The sequence below is a fragment of the Stomoxys calcitrans genome, chromosome 1 (genome assembly GCF_963082655.1).
Source record: "Stomoxys calcitrans chromosome 1, idStoCalc2.1, whole genome shotgun sequence".
Lineage (NCBI taxonomy): Eukaryota > Metazoa > Arthropoda > Insecta > Diptera > Muscidae > Stomoxys > Stomoxys calcitrans.
The window spans coordinates 250,654,133-250,677,291 of NC_081552.1; the positions used below are offsets into that span (position 1 = coordinate 250,654,133).

Sequence of the window (23,159 nt, forward strand, 5' to 3'; positions counted from 1 at the left end):
CCTGCTTATTTTGAATAAATCGATAACATTAGTAGAAAGTATCCTTAGTATGTAGTATGGACATCCTTGAAGAATTGGACTATATTGAGACATAGCTGCTAGACGAATCTACTTCCCGGCATGGGAAAGCTGAGCACCACAGAGGCTGGAACATTGAGGTTCCATCTGTGTGGTGTTCATTACGAGAAGCTTTGCTGCGAGTTACCGGGCATGTCCACAGGTTACGTACAGTGGAATGCTCCATACGGAGCAGCTGCAACGGCAGTCGCGGACAATCAGCGGTATTGAGCGGAGAATCTCAGTGAGAAGCAGGGCGGCGCCGGCTCTTGCACAAATCCTGAATGCTTATGCTGCTCGATATGATAAGGCGGGTTATTGGCGCCTTTAAATAATCAATGGCCACCCTGTTCCCGCGGCGATCTCTCCTTTGGACCGCAACCAGCTTGCTCACCCACAGGAGCTTGACGAGGATCGCCACTTCCACATGAAAATGTAGCTACAACCACAACAACCAGATTACTCTGAAATTTGACTTACCGAAATCCATACTAATATGGCCTTAAAATGGCTCTCCTAATTTAAGGTGTTAGGTGAGAGGATTATATTGGGCAACTATATTCCATCTTCAGATAGAACCTTTTCCGAATGTCGATATATTAGATAGATAATTATTATTGCATAGGATTTGAAAGGTATTTATGGTAAATTTTGCACAGAAATTCTTATAGATGTAGGTCGTTGGGGATTGCAAATGGGCCATATCAGTTCCTATTTAAAAATAACTCCCATAAAAACCGTTCGTTCTATTTTATTTCTTGAGCCCTTATGAACCTTTATTTCTATCAGATTGGTAAATAATTTTCAATTTTGTATTTCACCTCTGTTCATGCCACACAACTCCCACCCCTGCATGCAATTCCACATCATCATCACGCTACGTATGTTTCACGTATACTAATTATCTCAACTTACTCAACTACATACATATGTCATTACATTAGTACTAAACAAATTTTTGTTAGGCATTTTGATAGAACATGGTTCTACCTTTTTTCCGTTTGAGCAACTCAGACAATAAACTTGAAAATGTGGTCTAGAAGATCTTAACCTTTGTCGTTTTGCTTCCTTGTATTTTCGTATAGCTAAAATTGGGTAAGATTTTGTCTAAAGACTTGGTCACTAGCTGAATCCGTATCAGCCATAGTAATCGAACTCCATTTCCTTTTATGTTACTGTGACTGGATTTCGGTGTACCGAAATCTAACTCACGGTTTCTGATGCATCCACCACCACCTACCATCATCCTGGTATCTCATATTTTCAACCTCCAAGCTCAAGTGCAAGGCGGATTTAAAAAGTTTGTCTCACGCGAACGCGAACAGTTAACAGCCGGTCAGGTTTGACGGCATTAAAATATCAGATTTTGTTTGAATTCTCTTTGTTGTCATCTTCTATCTCGCATATTCTCAGCTCATAAACGCCCATGTATACACACACGCACACGCATTTCTTTGTGTGTGTTGGCAAAACGTCGTTCAGCTTGATGGCAAGATGGCGGATTGCACCACATGATTTGTGGTTGAGATCACCTTTAATTGTTTCGTCATGGATCGAGAGTAGTTAAGATAGGTCTATGAATATATATAGCTCCATATTAACCAAACCTCTTCTGTCTCTTGAGACTTCAATTATTATCGTATTTGGATGCAAATCTTGTATGTATAGCAACCTTAAGCTCTCCACTATTGATACTGGTTAGGTCTAGATTGGTCCATAAATAAATATAAACGATTTCTCGATTTTACTCCATTAATTCCTAGAGTCCTGTATTTCATCCGAACTTTAAAAAAGCGACCCAAGCGCCTCGATCTTCGGCGCTTCTACTAAAATCTCTGACACCAAGTTTCGAGATGTCTTTATTACCACCGGGTATCGATGGTTTCCGGTGCTCAGTGACACCGTAATTCCGCGGGCTTTCAAATAATGTGGAAATGTGTGAGAGTGCCCGTCACTAAGTTCGGCCGGGCCGAATCTTATATACCCTCCACAATGGATCGCATTTTTCGAGCTCTTTTCCCGGTATCCCTTTTTATGCAAACAAAGGATAAAGGAAAAGAATTGCTATGGTATTGGTACAATATCAAGTTCATATCGGACCACAATTGAATTGAATATTGGAGACTATAGTAGAAGTCATTGTGTAAAATTTCAGCCAAATCTAGTAAGAATTGCGCCCTTTAGGGGTTGAAGAAGTAACTTGGGGAGATCGGTTTACAGCGGAGCAGTATTAGGCTAAAAACCGATTCAGACCATATTCGACACGTATGATGAAGGTCATGGGAGAAGACGTTGTATAAAATTTCAGTCAAATCGGATACGAATTGTTTCCTGTAGAGGCTCAAGAAATCAAGCCCCCAGATCGGTTTATGTGGCAGCTGTACCAGGATATGGACCGATCTGAACCATACATAGCACATCTGTTGAAAGTCATAACAAAACACCTCATGAAAATTTCAGCTAAATCGGATAACAATTCTGCCCTCTAGTGGCCCAAGAAGTCAAGACCCCAGATCGGTTGATATGACAGCTATATCAGGTTATGGGTAGATTTGGACCATACTTAGCACATCTGTTGAAAGTCATTACAAAACACCTCATGCAAAATTTCATCTAAATCGGATAATAATTGTGCCCCCTTTTGTGGCTCAAGAAGTCAAGACCCCAGATCGGTTTTTATGGCAGCTATATCAGATTATGGACCGATATGGCCCATTTAAAATCCCAACCTAACTACACTAATAAGAAGTATTCGTGCAAAATTTCAAGTGGCTAGCTTTATTTCTTCGAAACGGACAGACGGACGGTCATGGCTAGATCGACGATTAAGATTATATACATACTTAGACAAATATTTCGAGGAGTTACAAACAGAATGACGAAATTAGTATACCCCCATCCTATGGTGGAGGGTATAAAAATCTCAGATTTCAATACGAGTACTTCTGTTATTTTCATACTCTACACCACCACTGTGGTACAGGGTATTATAAGTTTGTGCATTTGTTTGCAACGCTAAGAAGGAGAAGAGCTAGACCCATTGATAGTATACCGATCGACTCAGAATCACTGATCTGATGCGATTTAGCCGTGTCCGTCTGTGAGTCCATGTAGTCTTGTAATCAAAGTGTAGGTCGTATTTGTTGTCCAATCATCACGGAATTTTGCACATATCACTTTTTTGGCCCAAGGACGGACGCTATTGATTTTGGTAAAAATCGGTTCAGATTTAGATATAGCTCCCATATATATGTATCGCCCGATTTGTACAATTTTCAACCGATCTGTACAAAATTTGCCATGGACTGTTTTGTTACTGATTTATACATATCTGCAAAATATCATTAAAATCGGTTCAGATTTAGATATAGCTCCTATATATGTGTATCGCCCGATTTGCATTTAAATGGCCGTAGTAGCTACAATTTTCAACCGATCTGCACAAAATTCGGCACAGATTGTTTTGTTACTAATCTTAAGGTATCTGTCAAATTTTATTAAAATCGGTTCAGACTTAGATATAGCTCCCATATATATGTATCGCCCGATTTGCACTTAAATGGCCGTAGTAACTACAATTTTCAACCGATCTGTACAAAATTTGGCACGGACTGTTTTGTTACTGATTTATACATATCTGCAAAATATCATTAAAATCGGTTCAGATTTAGATATAGCTCCCATATATATGTATCGCCCGATTTGCACTTAAATGGCCGTAGAAACTACAACTTTCAACCGATCTGTACAAAATTTGGCATGGACTGTTTTGTTACTAATCTTAACGTATCTGCCAAATTTTATCAAAATCGGCTCAGATTTAGATATAGCTCCCATATATATATTCCGCCCGATTTGCACTTAAATGGCCGTAGTAGCTACAACTTTCAACCGATCTGTACAAAATTTGGCATGAACTGTTTTGTTATTGATTTATACATATCTACAAAGTTTCATCAAAATCGGTTCAGATTTAGATATAGCTTCCATATCTATGTATTGCCCGATTTGCACTTAAATGCCCGTAGTAGCTACAACTTTCAACCGATCTGTACAAAATTTGGCATGAACTGTTTTGTTACTGATTTATACATATCTGCAATATATCATTAAAATCGGTTCAGATTTAGATATAGCTCCCATATATATGCATCGCCCGATTTGCACTTAAATGGTCGTAGTAGCAATAATTTTCAACCGATCTGCACAAAATTTGGCATTTACTGTTTTGTTACTGATTTATACATATCTGCAAAGTTTCATCAAAATCGGTTCAGATTTAGATATAGCTTCCATATGGTCATTTAAGTGCAAGTCCATATGTATTGCCCGATTTGCACTTAAATGACCAAAATTTCAAACAGGTTCAGGATGGATGTAATACCCATACATACCCATACGCCGGATTTGCACTTTTATGGCCATAGTAACATTTTTCAAACTATCTGTTTGAAAGTCGGTTCAGTTCAATTTATAAATGAAGGGTAGGTATAGGGTATTATATAGTCGGCTCCGCCCGGCTTTTGCCTTTACTGGTTTCAATTAGCATTTTTTTGTATTTTCATTGAATATTCTCTTCACTCTTCATGCCACTCTAATGGCCATGAATGGGTTAAGTAAAACTGAACAATATCGATTTTTTTGACATGTGTTTTAGAAATTTTCAAGTAAATATTTACTGATTTATTTAATAGAAAAAAGTTCAGAAATAAGTTATCTTTCAAAAGAGTGTCGTATGTATCACTTTGTTGTGTATCACCATGTTGTGACGATAACGCGACAGAGAAGCCACCTGTGTGCATTGGAATAGAGGACAGACAAAATTTTAGATAGAAATTTCCACTAATTATGTTATTGTCTAATAAAAAGATGGGTTTTTATCTAATTTACGACTCTTTGAAGATAGGAAAGTCGGCTGTGTGAAATGGCTTGGGATTTTATGCGGTTCTGTTAATATAGGTTAGGTTAGGTAAGAGTGGCGGTCCTTAACAGACTCACTTAGACAATTTTAAGTCCATTGTGATACCAGAGTAGCGACAGACCAAGACTTCTGGGGGAATCGAACCCACAACCCCAGCACTAGTAATCCACGCTACCAACTCGGCTACCGGGGCGCCCTTCTATTAATATAGACAAAAAAATACTCAACTGGCTCATATACTTATAAGAACCTGTGTCAATCCCATGGCAGTCGGTTGTACGTACCGGATTGACCCGAAGGATTCCTTCATCGGCAAGGGCCGCCGCCTCAGTGTACAATACACTGCTACAACAACAACATGGGAGAGGAACATCCCAGAGTGCCCTCTCGGCACGCTTCTGGTCCGTGCCGGACCCTGGTTCTGTTCGGTTTGCCAGAACCGCCTCATCATCGGTTGGTGTCGGTGAGGTGTAACCGGTGGAGTGAGTACATTTCCGATCTTGCTCTGGCCTCACTTCACCACGGGAGTATAGTTATACTGGATATTTCGCAAGGTGCTGTGCGAACATAGCCAGCAGTGGGTCACAAGCGTCGTCGTCATCGCCTTCTGCGTGCTCGTCGTCGGACTATGTGACGTCCCCGACTTCTCCCGTACGGCAATATACGCAACGGAAGCATCGCAACCCAAATATTGCCATGCCGGGAAATGAATCATTTTTGCAACTAAACTGCAACGGTCTCCGTGGCAAGATCGATGAGATTGTGGATTTCATGAGTCGGAAAGATATATTGGTCCCAGCTATCAAAGAAACAAAGCTGACCAACACCTGCAGCTTGCATAGTTGTCACGGATACAATGTGCTATGCAAGGATCGCTCAAGGAATGGAGAAGGGGGATTGGCCATTGAGATACACCATTCCGTGCAATATAGATCCATCTCGCCTGCGCCTGGCGCTAGTGACCAATACATGGAGTGCATGGGGATAGCAGTCAGGTCCGGTACTGCCGAGATAGAGCTATACAACGTGTACATACCGCCGGTTGGTAGCTGTGTCCCGATTAATGGCTAATCTTACAACCCCGACATAAGTGGGTTACTATCTGGCCATAATCGTCTGGTTCTAGGGGACTTTAATGCTCATCACACTTCATGGCATTCTCCCCTAGGTAACAATCAGCCTGGCAGAGCTGATTGAAAGCTCAGCGTTTTGCACGGTGAATGAAGATGCCCCCATTAGGATTACGAGGAGAAGCAGAAGCTCGCCATACATTTCCATTGCATCCCCTGATCTCCTGAGTGACGTATCCTGGCAAGCCGTCATCTCTTTGGGGTCAGACCACTTCCCCATAATTCTCACCATCGACCGACTACCCGACTTCATAACCTCTGAGCGCCGGACGTTTATCAATCAGAAGAAGGCCTATTGGGCTGGCTTCAGAGAGTACACCAATCGCCGCTTCAGTGAACTGCCAACCCTCTCTCGGATGTGCTAGCGGCCGAGAGGAAATTCTGAGACATCATTAACGGTCTGTACGACTTCCCCTTGCTCGTGTCCTTTCCAGGTTTCAACAGCGGGATCAGACTGCCCATCTTCCAAACATCGGGTACTGTAATAGTGTTCGGATAGGCTGAGGACAGTTGTAAGGTACTCGACTTCAGGCAGATCCAGATTCTTCAGCATCAGTGTAGAGATTCTGTCTGGGACCAGAGACTTGGCGCCACGGATGACATTCGTAGCTTTGTGCACGGTTGTTGTAGCAGTGTGTTGTACACTGAAGTGGCAGCCCTTGCTGATGAGAGACTCAATCGGGCCAAAGCGGTACGTACAACCTGCTGCCATTGGATTGCACTGTAATTTGTGATGGCTATCCAGCGGCACAGAGATCACGGATACGACGAATGGCTCCGCCTCCTAGCCTTTTCACTCTCGGGTCAGTAAATTGATGTTTATCTAAGGAAAATACCTCAAAAGTAGCAAGGAAGGAAATAAAAAAACCAACCAAAATAAAAATCAGCTGTTTTTGTGCAAATTTTCACTGGAAGTTGTTCGCATTCTTTTGCAGGCAATTTTTTAAAGAGATTAAAATGGCTCTTAATCTCCTGTAAATTTTTACTGGAAAAGAACTCGAACAGACCTATCCTCTACCTATCATGTGCGAACACGTATACAAACATGCGCACACATTTTTTCGTGTGTGTTGGCAAAACGTCGATCAGCTTGATGACAAGATGGGATCCCAAGTTGGACGAAGAGTCAAATTTTAGACTTTTCGTCTTTTATCAAAGTGGCAAAAGTCGATTTTTTTCGCAAAAAGTCGACTTTTAGACTTTATCAAAAAGTTGACTGTTGCAAAATGTAGACGTTTCGACTTTTTGTCAAAAATTTGCAAAATTTTCTAAATAAGACATTTCTACAAGTTTACGTAAACTTTTGCCATCGGGATATCATTCATTTCTTTGTATTTTTATAAAGGTAAGGTATTAAGAAAAGTTTTAAATGCAAATTTGGAGCATTTTTATATTAAACCTAATCGCTATATTAAAGCCAATAGTGCTATTTTTTTTTACTAAATTTCAAAAATTCCCCTGGTAGAAGATCACATTTTATTGCACATATGAGTAACAAACTTTTATTCTCTATCTTACTTACTCAAATTGGCTATGACAGAATATATGTTCCACTAGTCGAATGTAGAATAGCGTTCCAAGCGCCTCGATCTTCTGCGCTCATTCTAAAATCTCTGACACCAAGTTTCGAGGTGTCTCCCACCACTTGATCTTTCCATCGGGCTTTTGGTCTTCACGGTTTGCATGTACCACGGTGTTTGCCCTCAAAAGATTTCTTTGCTGGAGCTTCTTCATCCATTCTTCCACAACATGACCTAGCCAACTCAGCCGTTGTATTTTGATGCGTGTAACTATGCTACGTCGTCATACAACTCCATATCCATGGTCCATATATTTTACGAAGAATCTTTCTCTCAAATACTCCAAGCACTGCCTCATCTGCTTTCACAAGTCCCCATGACTCAGAACCATATAACAACATGGGTAGTATCAGTGTCTTGTATAGTGTAATCTTCGCCTGTCGAGAGGTGGCCGTGTTTCTAAACTGCTTACTGGCATCTGTTTGCCAGTATTATTCTTCGTCATTAAGTTCGACCGGGCCGAACTATGGATACCCACCACCTCGGGTATATATATAAAACTCCTTTAGTTACAATCCGGTGAAAATTTGATAACTGAACCACCTAATCAATTTTGTAGGACAAAATATTGGTCTTTTTGGCAGCTATATCCAAACATAAACCGATCAGAACAATATTAAGGTCGGATATCGATAGCTCAAAGCAACTCACTGTTTTAAATTTGAACGAAATCGGGTAATAAATAAAGCTTTTATGGGCTTCAGAACCCTTATCGGCAGATCGATCTATATGGCAGTTATATCTAAATATAGATCCGTCAGAACCATATTTAGGTCGGATGTAAGGAGGCCTGAACCTACTCACTGCTTCAAATTTCAGCGAAATCGGGTAATAAATAAAGCTTTAATGGGCCCTTTATCAGCAGATCGGTTTATATGACAGCTATATCTAAATATAGTCCGATCTAATCCATATTTAGATCAGATATCGGGAGACTTAAAATAACCTACTGTTTCAGCGAAATCGGGTATTAAATAAAGCTTTTATGGGCTTCAGACCCTTTATCGGCAGATCGGTCAATATGACAGTTATATCTAAATATAATCCGATCTGAACCATATTTCGGTCTTATATTGGGAGGCCTAAAATTACTCACTGTTTCAAATTTCAGCGACATCGGACAAAAAGTAAAGCTTTTTTGGGCTTTGGACCCTCTATCGGGAGATCGGTCTATATGGCAGCTATATCTAAATATAATCCGATCTAATCCTTATTTGGATCAGATATCGGGAGGCTTAGAATAACCCACTGTTTCAAATTTCAGCGAAATCGGGTAATAAATAAAGCTTTTATGGGCTTCAGACCCTTTATTGACAGATCGGTCTATATGGCAGCTAAATCTAAAAATAATTCGATCTGAACCATATTTCGGTCATATGTTGGGAGGCCTAAAATTACTCACTGTTTCAAATTTCAGCGACAGCGGACAAAAAGTAAAGCTTTTTTGGGCTTTGGACCCTTTATCGGGAGATCGGTCTATATGGCAGCTATATCTAAATATAATCCGATCTGAATCATATTTCCGTCTTATGTTGGGAGGCCTAAAATTACTCAATGGTTTTTAAATTTCAGCGAAATCGGGTAATAAATAAAGCTTTTATGGGCTTCAGACCCTTTATCGGCAGATCGGTCTATATGGTAGCTATATCTAAAAATAGTCCGATCTGAACCATATTTGGCTCAGATGTCGGAAAGCCTTAACTGTTTCAAATTTCAGCGAAATCGGATAAAAAATAATGTTTTTATGGGCATTAGACCCTTTATTGGCAGATCGGTCTATATAGCAGCTATATCCAAATATGGTCCTATTTAACCGTTCAAGAACTTAACCAGCATGCACCAAAAAGACGTATCTGAGCCAAGTTTCAGCTCAATATCTCAATTTTTGAAGGCTGTAGAGTGATAATGAAAGATGGACGGACAGACACACGGACATCTTTAATTCGTCTTTGAATTTTACGACGATCCGAAATACATATTCTTTGTAGGGTCGGAATTGATATTTCGACGTGTTGCAAATGCAATGACTAAAGGAATATACCTCCCATCCTAAGGTGGTGGGTACAAAAAGACTTATGGGATTTGTTGTTTTCGATCATGTATGTGCCTTAGAAAATCTTGTTGTGTTTTCTTATACCTGGCAGCCATTTGTCTGTTGCTCTAATGATTTTTATCATTAGACACACCAGCATTTTTGGACCTTTAAGGTTGGTACTCTGTTCGCTTTTTGCGTTATTTTTTCGTGGTTACTTTTTTTTAGCTAATTTTGAAGCATAAAAGAAACAGATTTCATTCAGTAAGACTTTCCCTCATCATCATCATTATCATTTAGATTTTTGTAAATACAAATTTTGCCCATGAACATTCCACTAAGGAACAGGAGCAAACTCCTCACATATCAATGAGAGCAGTCCGATTTTTTGCTGGTCGTAAAAATGTCCCAAATGGTTTATTTTTTTGCATGTAGTTCATTCGTCCTGACAGCACAAATACTAATTTCGTTGTTATGTATGGATTCCCACCATGACCCTGACCCGTCCCTGAACTGGCCACCACAGTAGTCTAATAAAGACTTCAATAGTCTGTATATTTAGCAACGCTTTCAATTCAAACTGCATTGTGGAATTCAGATTGATTCTTATCCAACTCTTGAATACAAGTCTACTCTTCTGCCAATGCTTGGCACAGATGTTGAAGATGCTAATATATTTCATATAGTCGGCGTTGACAAATTTTTTCACAGCTTGTGACTCTGTAATTGCATTCTTTCTTCTTGTCAGTTATCAGCTGTTACTTTTAGCTTGCTTTAGAAAAAAAGTGTAAAAAAATATATTTGATTAAAGTTCATTCTTAGTTTTATTAGAAATGCATTTACTTTCTTTTAAAAAATCCGCAATTACTTTTTGGGCAACCAATAACTCACCATTTCAAATTTCGAATAGAAAATATGACCTCTGCGGCTTACAGAAGTAAAATCAGAAGATCTCATTACATGGAAGATATGAATCACTGTACCAACATTCGTCGTATTCTCTGGGAATTCCTCTCCACATTTGCTTATCATAATAGGTAATGCTATTTAAGTTAGGACTCAATTTGACTTAAGATATTTTTAGACAACTTTAGTGTGGCAGGTAAGTTGATGATCGCATGTTTATGATCTTTATCTCTCATTTTCAATTTGAACTCCATCTATGCTGTGAGCCATTTTCATATTCTTAGTCATCCACCTACCTATTTTAAGTGATGTTTCTCATTAAACATTTTGTTTTGTTTTCGTCAATTTGTGGCCTGAAATGTATTCTCGACGTTTATATTGTTTTATCAATTTAAAATTTCCATCAAATACTGATAAGGGATGATAATTATTGTCAATAATTAACTATAGGGTATATAAAAGTCCTATTAAAACCAGTAAGGAAAGACAAAAGTCGGGCCGTGCTGACTTTATAATACCCCACACCTACCCTATAGGTACAAAGTGGGAGCTACGTCTTATTCTGAACCAATTTTGACGGACCTCGCCGGATGTTTCCAGATGGATTATTAAACAATCCGTATGACATTTCGAGCAAAAATGTTCAAACTGCAATAAATACGGTTCACAAATGACAACATTATTGCAAGTTACCCAAAATTTGACGAGCATATATGTGGGAGCTATATGTAATTCTTAACCGATTTCGAGCAAACTTCTCAGATAATGTGGTACTCGTCGAGAGAAGCGTTGTTGCAAAATTTTGGCAAGATTGGTAAAAAAATGCGCTTGCAGAGGCTCCAGAAGTGAAAATCGGGTGATATATATATATATATATATATATATATATATATGACAGCTATATCTAAATCTGAGCCGATTTCTATGAAATTTACCAGTGATGTCCAGAGTCATAAGAAAATCCTTTCTGCGAAATTTCGAGAGAATCGGTTAACAAATGAGCGCGTTTTTTTGCAATATTTTTCAAAATCTGACGAACATATATATGGGAGCTATACCTAAATCTGGACCGATTTCGACCAAACTTCTCAGATATTGTGGCAGTCGTCCAGGAAAGCGTAGTGTAAAATGTTGGCAAGATGGGTCAATAAATGCGTTTGATGTGTATCTAGAAGTTAAAATCGGGCGATATATATATAACAAACGCCCATTTCATTGCAATATTACTGCAAATCGGACGAATGGGAGCTATGTCTAAAACTGAACCGATATCAAGCAAACTGTATAGACATTGCGGAAGTCGTCGAGGAAAACGTTGTACAAAATGTTGGAAAGATTGGTCAATAAATGCGCTTGCAGTGGCTGTAGAAGTAAAAATAGGGCGATATAAATATATGAGAGCAATATCTAAATCTGGACCGATTTCCATGTAATTCACCAGTAATGTCGAGAGTGAAGAGAAAGTCGTTCCTACCAAATTTCAAGAGAATCCGTTAATAAATCACCATTTTATTGCATTATTAGTGAAAATCGGACGATCATATATATGGGAGCTATATCCAAATCTGAACCGATTTCTATGAAATTCACCAGTAATGTCAGGAATCATAAGAAAATCCTTCCTGCCAAATTTCGGGAGAATCGGTCAACAAATGGCAATTTTATTGCATTATTGCTGAAAATCGGACGAACATATATACGGGAGCTATATACAAATCTGAACCGATTTCTATGAAATTCACCAGTAATATCAGGAGTCAAAAGAAAATCCTTCCTGCCAAATTTTGGGAGAATCGGTTAACAAATGGCAATTTTATTGCATTATTGCTGAAAATCGGACGAACATATATATGGGAGTTATATGCAAATCTGAACCGATTTTTTCCAATTTCAACATAAACGTTATAAGCACCGATATCGTGTTTCTGGAAAATTTCATTTACAGCAAAAAATTTGTAAGAAAAGTGTGCTAAGTTCGGTCGGGTCGACTCTTATATACCCTCCACCATGGATCGCATTTGTCGAGCTCTTTTCCCGGTATCTCTTTTTAGTCCAACAAAGGATAAAAGAAAGGAATTGCTATGGTATTGGAGCTATATAAAGTTATGGTCTGATTCGGAATAAATGAATTGAATGTTGGAGGCCATAGTAGAAGTCATTGTGTAAAATTGCAACAAATTCTAATAAGAATAGGGCCCTTATAGGGGCTCAAGAAGTAAAATCGGGAGAACGGTTTATATGGGAGCTATATTAGGCTATAAAGCGATTCGGATCATATTTGACACGTATATTGAATGTCATGGGTTGTGCAAAATTTCAGCCACATCGATCAAGAATTGCGCCCTCTAGAGATTCAAGACCCCAGATCGGTTTATATTGCAGCTATATCAGGTAATGGACCGAGTTAAAGCACGGTTGTAAAACGTCATAACAAAACACGTCATACAAAATTTCAGCCAAATCCGTTCAGAAATCTAGTGGCTCAAGAAGTCAAGATCCTAGATCGGTTTATATGGCAGCTATATCAGGCTATAGAGGAATTGAGACCATATTTGACACGTATGTTTAAAATTTCAGCCAAATCGTATAAGTATTGCGCACTCTGGAAGTCAAGATCGAAGATCGGTTTGTATGGCAGCTATATCAGCTTATGGACCGATTTGGATCATACTGAGCACAGTTGTTGAAGTCATAGCAAAATACGTCTTGCAAAATTTAAGCCAAATCGGGTAAGAATTGTGTCCCCTAGTGGCTCAAGAAGTCAAGATCCAAGTTCGATTTATATGGTAGCAAAATCAGGTTATGGACCGATTTGAGCCGTGGGCAGTTGTACAAAGTCATAGCAAAACACGTCACACAAAATGTCACCCAAATCGGATAAGAATTGCGCCCTCTAGAGACTCAAGACCCCAGATCGGTTTATATTGCAGATATATCAGGTGATGGACCGATTTAAAGAACAGTTGTAGAAAGTCATAGCAAAACAGGATTGGTTAATATGGCAGCTATATCAGGTTATGGACCGATTTGGACCATAATGAGCACAGTTGTAGAAGCCATAGCAAAACACGTCATGCAAAATTTCAGCAAAATCGGGTTAGAATTGTGCACTCTAGTGGCTCAAGAAGTCAAGATCCCAGATCGGTTTATGTGACAGCTATATCAGGTTATGGACTGATTTGAGCCATACTGAGCATAGTTGTTGGGAGTCATAACGGATCACTTCATGCTTCATAACAAATCACCTCACAACTTCTGCAAAAAATGGTTACTGGCAACCTTCAATCTGGCATGATGTTTTCTGATCAGACCAGTGGACCAGTCATGATGGCCTCGTCCGTTATGACGGACACAATGACTGAGACGTCTGTTCTAGTCAATGATAGCAAAGCAGCCTAGATAAGGCCACATAGTTTTGGAATGCTCGCAGCCCCCTCTTTGTGACCAACTATCATTCGTTGTCCTTCGGGCCTGGTCCTGAAAACTTAGCTTACATCTCGCTAGAGGCATAACCACTGATTCCAGAGTCCCTGGAGTGTGTAAGGTAGTTCCTAGTCTCGCAAGCTCATCCACTTTACAATTCCCTGGGATATCTCTGTGGCCCGGCACCCTGAACAGGTGAATTTTGAACTGTTAAGCCATCTCGTTGAGAGATCTGCGACAGTCGAGGTCGGTTTTTGTGTTCAGAAATACTTTCTCTAGGGATTTAATGGGTGCCTGGTTGTCTGAGAAGATATTTATGCCAATCGTTGTAATGACATTATATCTTAGCCATTCCACAACTTCCTTAATTGCAAGGATCTCTGCTAGATACACACAGTAGTGGTCGGGTATAAATTTCGATATGACCAGTTCTATATCTTTAGTGTACACGCCAAAACCCACCTGGTGGTTTAGTTTGGAACCATCCGTTATAACTTCTGTTACCAGTGATATCGTAGTTCCAATCGATTTTATTATGAATAGTGGTACAGTAATTTTTACCAAAAAGCGGCTCAGGTAGGGTGTAATCCACACTGCCTGGAACATTGGATATTGTATCAAGGATAACACAGTGTCCGTGGCCGCCACATGACCAATGAGAAAGCTCCCTTAACCTCACCGCAATGGTCGCTGCAATTTGGGTAGCCACAATGTCCAGAGGCATTAGATGTAGCATTGAATTCAGTGCATCAGATGGTGTCGTCCTCAGTGCGACTGTGATGCACAAACAAGCCATCCTTTGGATTCGGTTGAGTATTGAGCAGTGGGGGGACTTTTGAAGCGCCGTCCACCAGACCACAACACCATATAGCATTATAGGTCTGACAACTGTAGTATATACCCAATACATGACAAATACAAATACAAATTTTGCCCATGAACATTTCACTAAGGAACAGGGGCAAACTTCTCACATTTCAATGAGTGCAGACCGATTCAAGTTTAAACTCAATGATAAGGGGCCTCCTTTTTAAAGCCGAGTCCGAACGGCGTGCCGCAGTGCAACACCTCTTTGGAGAGAAGTTTTACATGGCATGGTACCTCACAAATGTTGCCAGCATTAGGAGGGGAAAACCACCGCTGAAAATTTTTTCGGATTGTCTCGTCAGGATTCGAACCCAGGCGTTCAGCGTCATAGGCGGACATGCTTACCTCTACGCTACCCAATGCATGATACGCGGTCTAAACCCTCAACTCTTGCAGGTGTATAGGGCAAGACTGTTACTTAAACCTAGCCTACATTTTGGGGACATTATGCAAAGTATGGATTTTGGGGACATATTCCACAGCATGCATTTTGGGGACTTATTTGAAATTGTGCATTTTGGGGACAGTATATTAGTCGTACTTTACTGAAGAGCCTATTGGCATCGAATTTCGTTGGTAGCGCAATATGTTTCTAATTAAACTCTTATTGTTAGCGGTAACATTTTAACTATAAATCTAATCCATTCTTGGTATCTTGTCTTTTTTTTTCATTTAAATGCTTGTGAAGCTTTTGGAGCACTTAAGTAGCATGATGACGATAATAGCTACTGTTTAAGAAGGTAAGTGCTTGGGTAATTTGTCTGTTTATAAATATATCAGAATAAAGCTATTAATAAATATGATTGTTTAAAAAGTTTCTATATCAATGATCAGGGGACAATGAGGGACCATTCGTACTGCAATAATCACAAGTCTCTTATTAGAGGTAAGAACTATTTCTATGAGTTGGAAACAATGATATAGTAGTATTATAGTAATGGTTGTGATACTGTATCATCTAGCTGGTATTATCTAGTTCTCGCCAGGATTCGAACCCAGGCGTTCAGCGTCATAGGCGCACATGCTAACCTCTACGCCGCCCAATGCATGACACGCGGTCTAAACCTTCAACTTTTGCCAATGGCTATCTTGCAGGTGTATAGGGCAAGACTGTTACTTAAACCTAGCCTACATTTTGGGGACATTATTCAAAGTACGGATTTTGGGGACATATTCCACAGCATGCATTTTGGGGACTTATTTGAAATTGTGCATTTTGGGGACAGTATATTAGTCGTACTTTACTGAAGAGCCTATTGGCATCGAATTTCGTTGGTAGCGCAATATGTTTCTAATTAAACTCTTATTGTTAGCGGTAACATTTTAACTATAAATCTAATCCATTCTTGGTATCTTGTCTTTTTTTTTCATTTAAATGCTTGTGAAGCTTTTAGAGCACTTAAGTAGCATGACGACGATAATAGCTACTGTTTAAGAAGGTAAGTGCTTGGGTAATTTGTCTGTTTATAAATATATCAGAATAAAGCTATTAATAAATATGATTGTTTAAAAAGTTTCTATATCAATGATCAGGGGACAATGAGGGGCCATTCGTACTGCAATAATCACAAGTCTCTTATTAGAGGTAAAAACTATTTCTATGACTTGGAAACAATGATATAGTAGTATTATAGTAATGATTTTGATACTGTATTATCTAGCTGGTAAGTCGTCATTCCGTTTTAAATGGCTTGATGTCTGCCATAAAAATAATATTTGTTTGATTTCCAAATTGCTTGGTATATACCGTCTGGTAGATAAAAAAAACCCAACATCTCTTACGTATATTTGGTATTATTATTATTTGTTTTATTTCTTTTATATTTTCTTAGCAATAAGTTAGTTGCAAAGGTCACCCTACTTATTCTTTCATGGCACCAGAAGTGTGATAATTATTTTTTAATTTTTTTTTGCCTTAATTTAGAATCTCGAGCCTGCCTTTTGATGTTGACTTTAGAGCATTGTCGGCTAAATATATTCCCAGAAGATCGGTTGAACAAATAATGGTAGACAAAAATATATTATTTGTATTTACCTTACATTCACATCTCGGCGGCTGGAGAGTTTACGTATGCACTTGGCGGAGTAATGAAATTCAAAGAAGCGCCGCCCGTATGAGAATTATTTGCGGAAACTCAATAAATAGCCTTCGTCGCATAAGGTTTTGCGTGCATACTTTCTCCGCTCTTGTAGCAAAGATCTGGTGACAATTGGAATTTAAAATAATTTCAAAAACAAACACAAAGACAATAAATACAAAAGCAAAGCAAAAAAAACGAAGAAAAAAACACAGATATAAGATAAAACTTGAACGTCATTTGCTGAATAAATATAAACAAACTACCAATAAATAAATTGTCGCAGAATTAAATTAAAAACCATCTTCACCCACCAGTGGCAGGGTCTCCTTAACTTTATATAAATAATTTTTTTTTTATATAATTAATTAATAAATTAATTAATGCACAATAACACGTGCAGCGTGAATGCTCCAAGCATACCTTGGTATCCTTGTGGTTTATTTGCTCATTCATTTCAGCGACTATGGACTGCAGTATTTGCCTACCCAAAACAAATTTTCAAGATTTTCAGATTATTTTTGGTGATCTCCAATTGACCTATTTTTGCAGGTGTCATATCTTCATATTAATTAGCAAATAAAGTGGTGTTTTTCGCTTTGACTATGTTGGAGTTATAGTTGTCAACTTCCACAAGCTGGCTGAGTCTTTTATACATCGAAAAAAAAATTGTTCTAATTTTAATGATTCGAGCCAAAGATTAGTAAATTCATTCCAATGATGATAAATTTTCCAACTTTCTTTCCCTTAAGTGAAAAATATTTCCCTTCATATAACGGATTTTTATTTCAAACTAGCCGAACCGGGCCCGCTCCGCTGCGTCTTCTTTAACTCTCTAATATCTTAATAGGGTGGGGACCCTTCGCCCTGAATGCAGATATTGAATTCGTGCCATTGTAGCCTATGACGCTGAACGCGTTCGAATCCTGGCAAGAACATCGGACAAAGCGGTGTTTATCCCCTCTTAATGTTGGCGACATTTGTGAGGTACAATGCCATGCATGGTAATTTAAAAAATTTTTCCCAAAGAGGTGGCGCACTGCGGGACGCCGTTCGGAATTGGCTTTAAAAAATGTCCCCTATCATTGAGGTCCCTTGATTGAATCGGAAAGCATTCATTGATGTGTGAGAATTTGCCCCTTCTCGGTTCCTGGTGGTAATGTTTTTCCTTAGGTTAATGTTCTCATGAGGGGAGGGATGGTACCTTAGACATTTCGACTCAAATTTGGATATCAAATTCGTGCTACACTTTCAAATCCCTTTAATTTGAGCCCCATATTGCCATGGCCGGTAAATATGAACCGTTTGGGGCTAGGGTGGCCACCGGCACCTTGCACTGAAAATAGATATCAAATACGTTCTTTATTCCCAACGCAAATGAGGTTCAGTTTAGGGGGTGCTTTAGGGTGTACCCCAAAACACTTGGCTTCAAAATTGGATATAAAATTAGTTTTCTACTCTCAAATGCCTTTAATTTGAGTCCCATATTGTCATAATGGGTCAAATAACCCATTTGACGTATCTTTAGGAGGAAAAGCCCCACCTAGACTTGAACGCAAATTTGTATGCCATATTCCTGATCTACTCCCTAATACCTTTCATTTGAGTCCCATGTAGTGGAGGGATGGCACCTCAGACCCATTTGATGTATTTTTAGGAGGAAAAGTGCCACCTAGTCTTGAACGCAAATTTCAATGTCATATTCGTAATCTACTCCCAAATACCTTTCATTTGAGTCCCATATAGCCATGGTTGGCTAATATGCCCATTTGGGGGTGGGCGACCTTCCATTACTTGGACCTAATGTTTTAAGCCATATTTGTAATCTACTGCCTAATACTTTTTATTTGAGTCCCATATTGACATGAACTTCGATTATATATGTTTAGAGAAGTTTTGGGGGTTGAGGGGGGCCCGTTTCCTGGTGTCTTAATACCTTTAATTTGGTACACTTATTGTGCCCATCGGACCACTTTCGGATATAGGTGGGGTTTTTGGGGTAAAGGAAGGGTCCGCTTCTTCCCGATATCTAAAATTTATATAGCCTATATTTCCTTCCAGACAAACGTATGAACATTTTAAGAAAATCGGTTCAGCCACATATCATATAGTCATAGTGGGTCTAATGGCGTTTTTGAGGGGTGGCGTGACCCCCTATACTTCGATCTGATTTTGTATCTACTACTAAAGGTAATCTACTCCCGAATACCTTTCATTTGACTCCCATATTGAAACGAACGTCCATTATGTCTGTTTGGGGGAGTTTTGGGGTTGGGGCCGCCCGATGGGTATTTAGACTCAAATTTTAATACCATATGCGTATTCTACTCTCCAATACCTTTCATTTGATACCTATATTGTCCCGATCGGTTTACTTTTGAATTTGGTTTGTGTTTTTGGCATAAGGAGGAGCATCCGTCCCCATTAGATACCCATATTGTCCTTATCGGTCCACTTTTGATTTTGGGTGGTGTTTTTGGGGTAACGGTGGGGGGTCCGCCCTGACCATATTCGTAATCTACTCCCGAATACCTTTAATTTGAGTCCCATATTGTCATGATCGTCAAATAAACATATTTTAAGGGGTTTTGGGCCTGGGGCGCCCCCCCCTCAGGTACTTGGACCCAACTTTTATTATGAAATTCGTACTCTACTCTTGAATACCTTTCATTTGAATCCCATATTGTCCCGATCGGTCCACATTTATTTTTGGGTAGTACTTTTGGAGTAAGGGGGAGGGTCCGCTCCCCTCCCGATATCAAAAAATTTTATAGCCTGTGTTGCCATCCAGACCATTTTTGAGTCTATACGGAACAAACAAACAAATCGACAAACAAACAAACACAAATTGAATTTTATATATAAGAAGAAGAAGATGATTGGTTAATAAATCCTGAACTTTACGTCTTCTTATTAAAGACAAAAATCTAAAATGAAGTTCAAAATATCGTTAAAAGCTGGGAAATTGAACTAGGGACAAGGCAACAGTGAAGCGTAGTTAAAGACGTAAAATAGCCCTACAAATAGGAGCGTCTTTTAAAGTTAAATTTTTTTGGGTTAAGATGCATAATTAAAAAAAAAAATTTCAAAAAATAATAATTTGACAGTAATCTATGAAGTACAATAAGAATCAATCAGCTATCAACATTTGAAACGGATTGTCATGCCCCTTTAGTAAAATGAATTTGAAGAGATCATCTTTATTTTAAAGTTTTGGCTCGTTTTCATTGCTGAAATCCTACGAATAGGGAAATTTCTTAAATTTTGGGCTAATTTTTTTTTTCAGTGTACATATTGTCCATTTGAAGCAATGGTGCCCAAAATGAAAATTTCCTTAGCGTTCATGCCCAATTCGCAAGTATACATAAGATGGGGTTACAAACCACGCGTAGCGCTTACGCGTACTTAAGCAATCAAATGTGTCCACATGCGTCCATTGGGTTGAGTTACATACCAAACGTATTTTACTCCATAGGAATTTCTAAAAGTCAGCTTATCAATGTCATTTACAAAGTAAATTTCAATAGAAAATGCCAATAATGTTGTTTAATATGATTTTAATAATTTACGGAATGCAAATCAATTTTTAAATATTGGGTTGCCCAAAAAGTTATTGCGGATTTTTTAAAAGAAAGTAAATGCATTTTTAATAAAACTTAGAATGAACTTTAATCAAATATACTTTTTTTACACTTTTTTTCTAAAGCAAGCTGAAAGTAACAGCTGATAACTGACAGAAGAAAGAATGCAATTACAGAGTCACAAGTTGTGAAAAATTTGTCAACGCCGACTATATGAAAAATCCGCAATTACTTTTTGGGCAACCATAGTAAACAAACCAAATTATATATTTTGCGCCCTGTAACGCGTTCAAAGTTAAGGTCGAGTTACATACTATGCGCACGCATTAAAATCGCTTTCAAAATCTATGTAACAAAGTTGCAAATTCTTTAACTGTAGCGCTTTGCTTTTGTGGGATTTGAGTGCTATATTGTCGCTGTCGATTTGGGTACCATACAGTCCAGATCCGTTTGGAGTATTTTAGGTGTGCCCCAACAAACTAGGTTTCTATATTACACCGCTTTGGAGCCTCCGATAGATGAAACCAAGGTTTTATATCAGGTTAGGTTAGGTTGAAAAGAGGGTGCAGATATTAATCCGCCCCATGCCACTATGGACATACACCTAAGCCACTAATCGGCTTGTTGAACGCTCTAAATACTATAAAAGTAACATGGAAAAACGAAAATCTAAGTTAGGAATTCCGTGCTACTTACAAAATCCTTAATTGTTTTCCATGCCACACCTCTATGTTGGTTCATGTCTGGTATTGTGTCTCCTCGTAAGTGCCGGTATCTGTTGGACGCGAAAATCGGGAAATGACAAAGGAAATGCTCATCATCTTCTCCGCATGCCCTACACATGCTGACACTTGCCGCACCGATTTTTCATAAGTGAGCTCGGAGTCCTATGTGTCCCGCTATGATACCAATAGCTATACTGACCTCCTTCTTGCTTCCTTTCAGTAATAGCTTCGTCTTCTCACGATCTGAATCCTCCCATAGGATTTTCTCCGTCCTACCGACCGTTTCGCTGTTCCACAATGTTGCATGCGCATTCGTCGCCCACTCCCTTAACTCGGACTGCGTCGACCCGAAAGGCTTCGGGGTAACCAAGTTTATTGACGGCAGTCCTCTTGTCTTCACCGCCAAATCGTCTGCCCTTCCATTTTCCCTTACTCCATTAAGGCCCGGCACCCTAACGATGCGGATTTTGCCATCCTCACAGAAGGCCTTAATCTCCTTCTTACACTGCAAGACTGTTCGTGACCTCACCGTCCTGGTTGTTATTGATCTTATGGCAATTTTACTGTTGGTAAAGATGTTCACACTCACGTTAGCACTTCACACATTTCGTGATCGCCCGGATCTCCGCCTGCAGGATCGTATTATGGTCAGGCAGTCTAAAACAGATCTCAATCCCCGGGTTCTCAATGTAAACCCCAAGACCCATTCTGTCCTCTAGCTTTGATTCATACGTGTAACATGATCTTCCAGATGGCAATACTAGGGTTACGTCAATCCAAGACTGTGCCGCTGGCAGCAGTGCCTCACACTCGACTCGAATTCAAGACTGTCCCGCTGGTAACAGTGCCTCGCACTCAACTTCAAGGTTCATCCCAGGTATCCGATCGGAAACCTTTTCCCTTCCTTCCAGGTTTCCTATCGTAGCCTCGATTATACCGCGATTGTAGGAGCAGCTCCCATCCTCAATCCATTCTCCCGTAGCCGTACGTTCCATAGCCGCAGTGGCTGCCTCACACTTAATCTGTATGTCAATGAGTCGGATATCTAGAATAGTCTCCACTGCCCTAGAGGACGCGGTTCTCATTGCTCCGCCCATGTCAAGACAGCATGTTCTCTGAACCTGTTGTATGGTCTTTATGTTGAACTTTTTCTCCATAGCTGTCCACCAAACTACTGAGGCGTAATAAGTATTGGTCTAATCACGCTCCTGTAGAGCCAGTGGACTATCCTCGGATTCAGGGCCCATTTCGAGCCTACGGCCCGTCTACATAGTGCCCAACATCTGTGAGCCTTCTCAGTACGCTCCTGAATGTGACACTTCCAATTCAGTTTCCTGTCCAAGATCACACCTGACTATTTGACCTTGTCAGATATGGAAATCGTCTTTTTGGGGAAACATGATGCGTTCAATTGGCCCACCTTCGTCTTCTTGCCCAAAAAGTAATTGCGGATTTTTTAAAAGAAAGTAAATGCATTTTGAATAAAACTTAGAATGAACTTTAATCGAATATACTTTTTTACATTTTTGTTCTAAAGCACGCTAAAAGTAACAGCTGATAACTGACAGAAGAAAGAATGCAATTACAGAGTCACAAGCTGTGAAAAAATTTGTCAACGCCGACTATATGAAAAATCCGCAATTACTTTTTGGGCAACCATAAATTATTAAGTATTCCAATTTTAAAGCTTTAATCCTTTATACATTTCCTTTTAAGTTAGCTAAATATTATTTTTCCCCGAAATTTTATTTAAGACAAAATATGCTTTGCAAATATTCATTTGGACGTAAATGTACATACAGTGGCACCGGAAAGTCTACATACCCCTCTCAAAAAATTAGTCTTGCAAAACAAAATTT

At 39.3% G+C, this 23,159-nt stretch overlaps 1 protein-coding gene across 1 annotated transcript in view; it reads left to right on the top strand.

Moving 5' to 3' along the window:
- Positions 1-1,115: 1,115 nt before the first annotated feature.
- The window catches only part of LOC106094947 (cytochrome b-c1 complex subunit 8), a 69,136-nt gene continuing 47,092 nt past the window's right edge, over positions 1,116-23,159 (top strand). The window contains exon 1 of the mRNA XM_059370816.1: positions 1,116-1,121. The gene's annotated coding sequence lies outside the window, so the exon portion shown is untranslated. The remainder of the gene's footprint in view (positions 1,122-23,159) is intronic.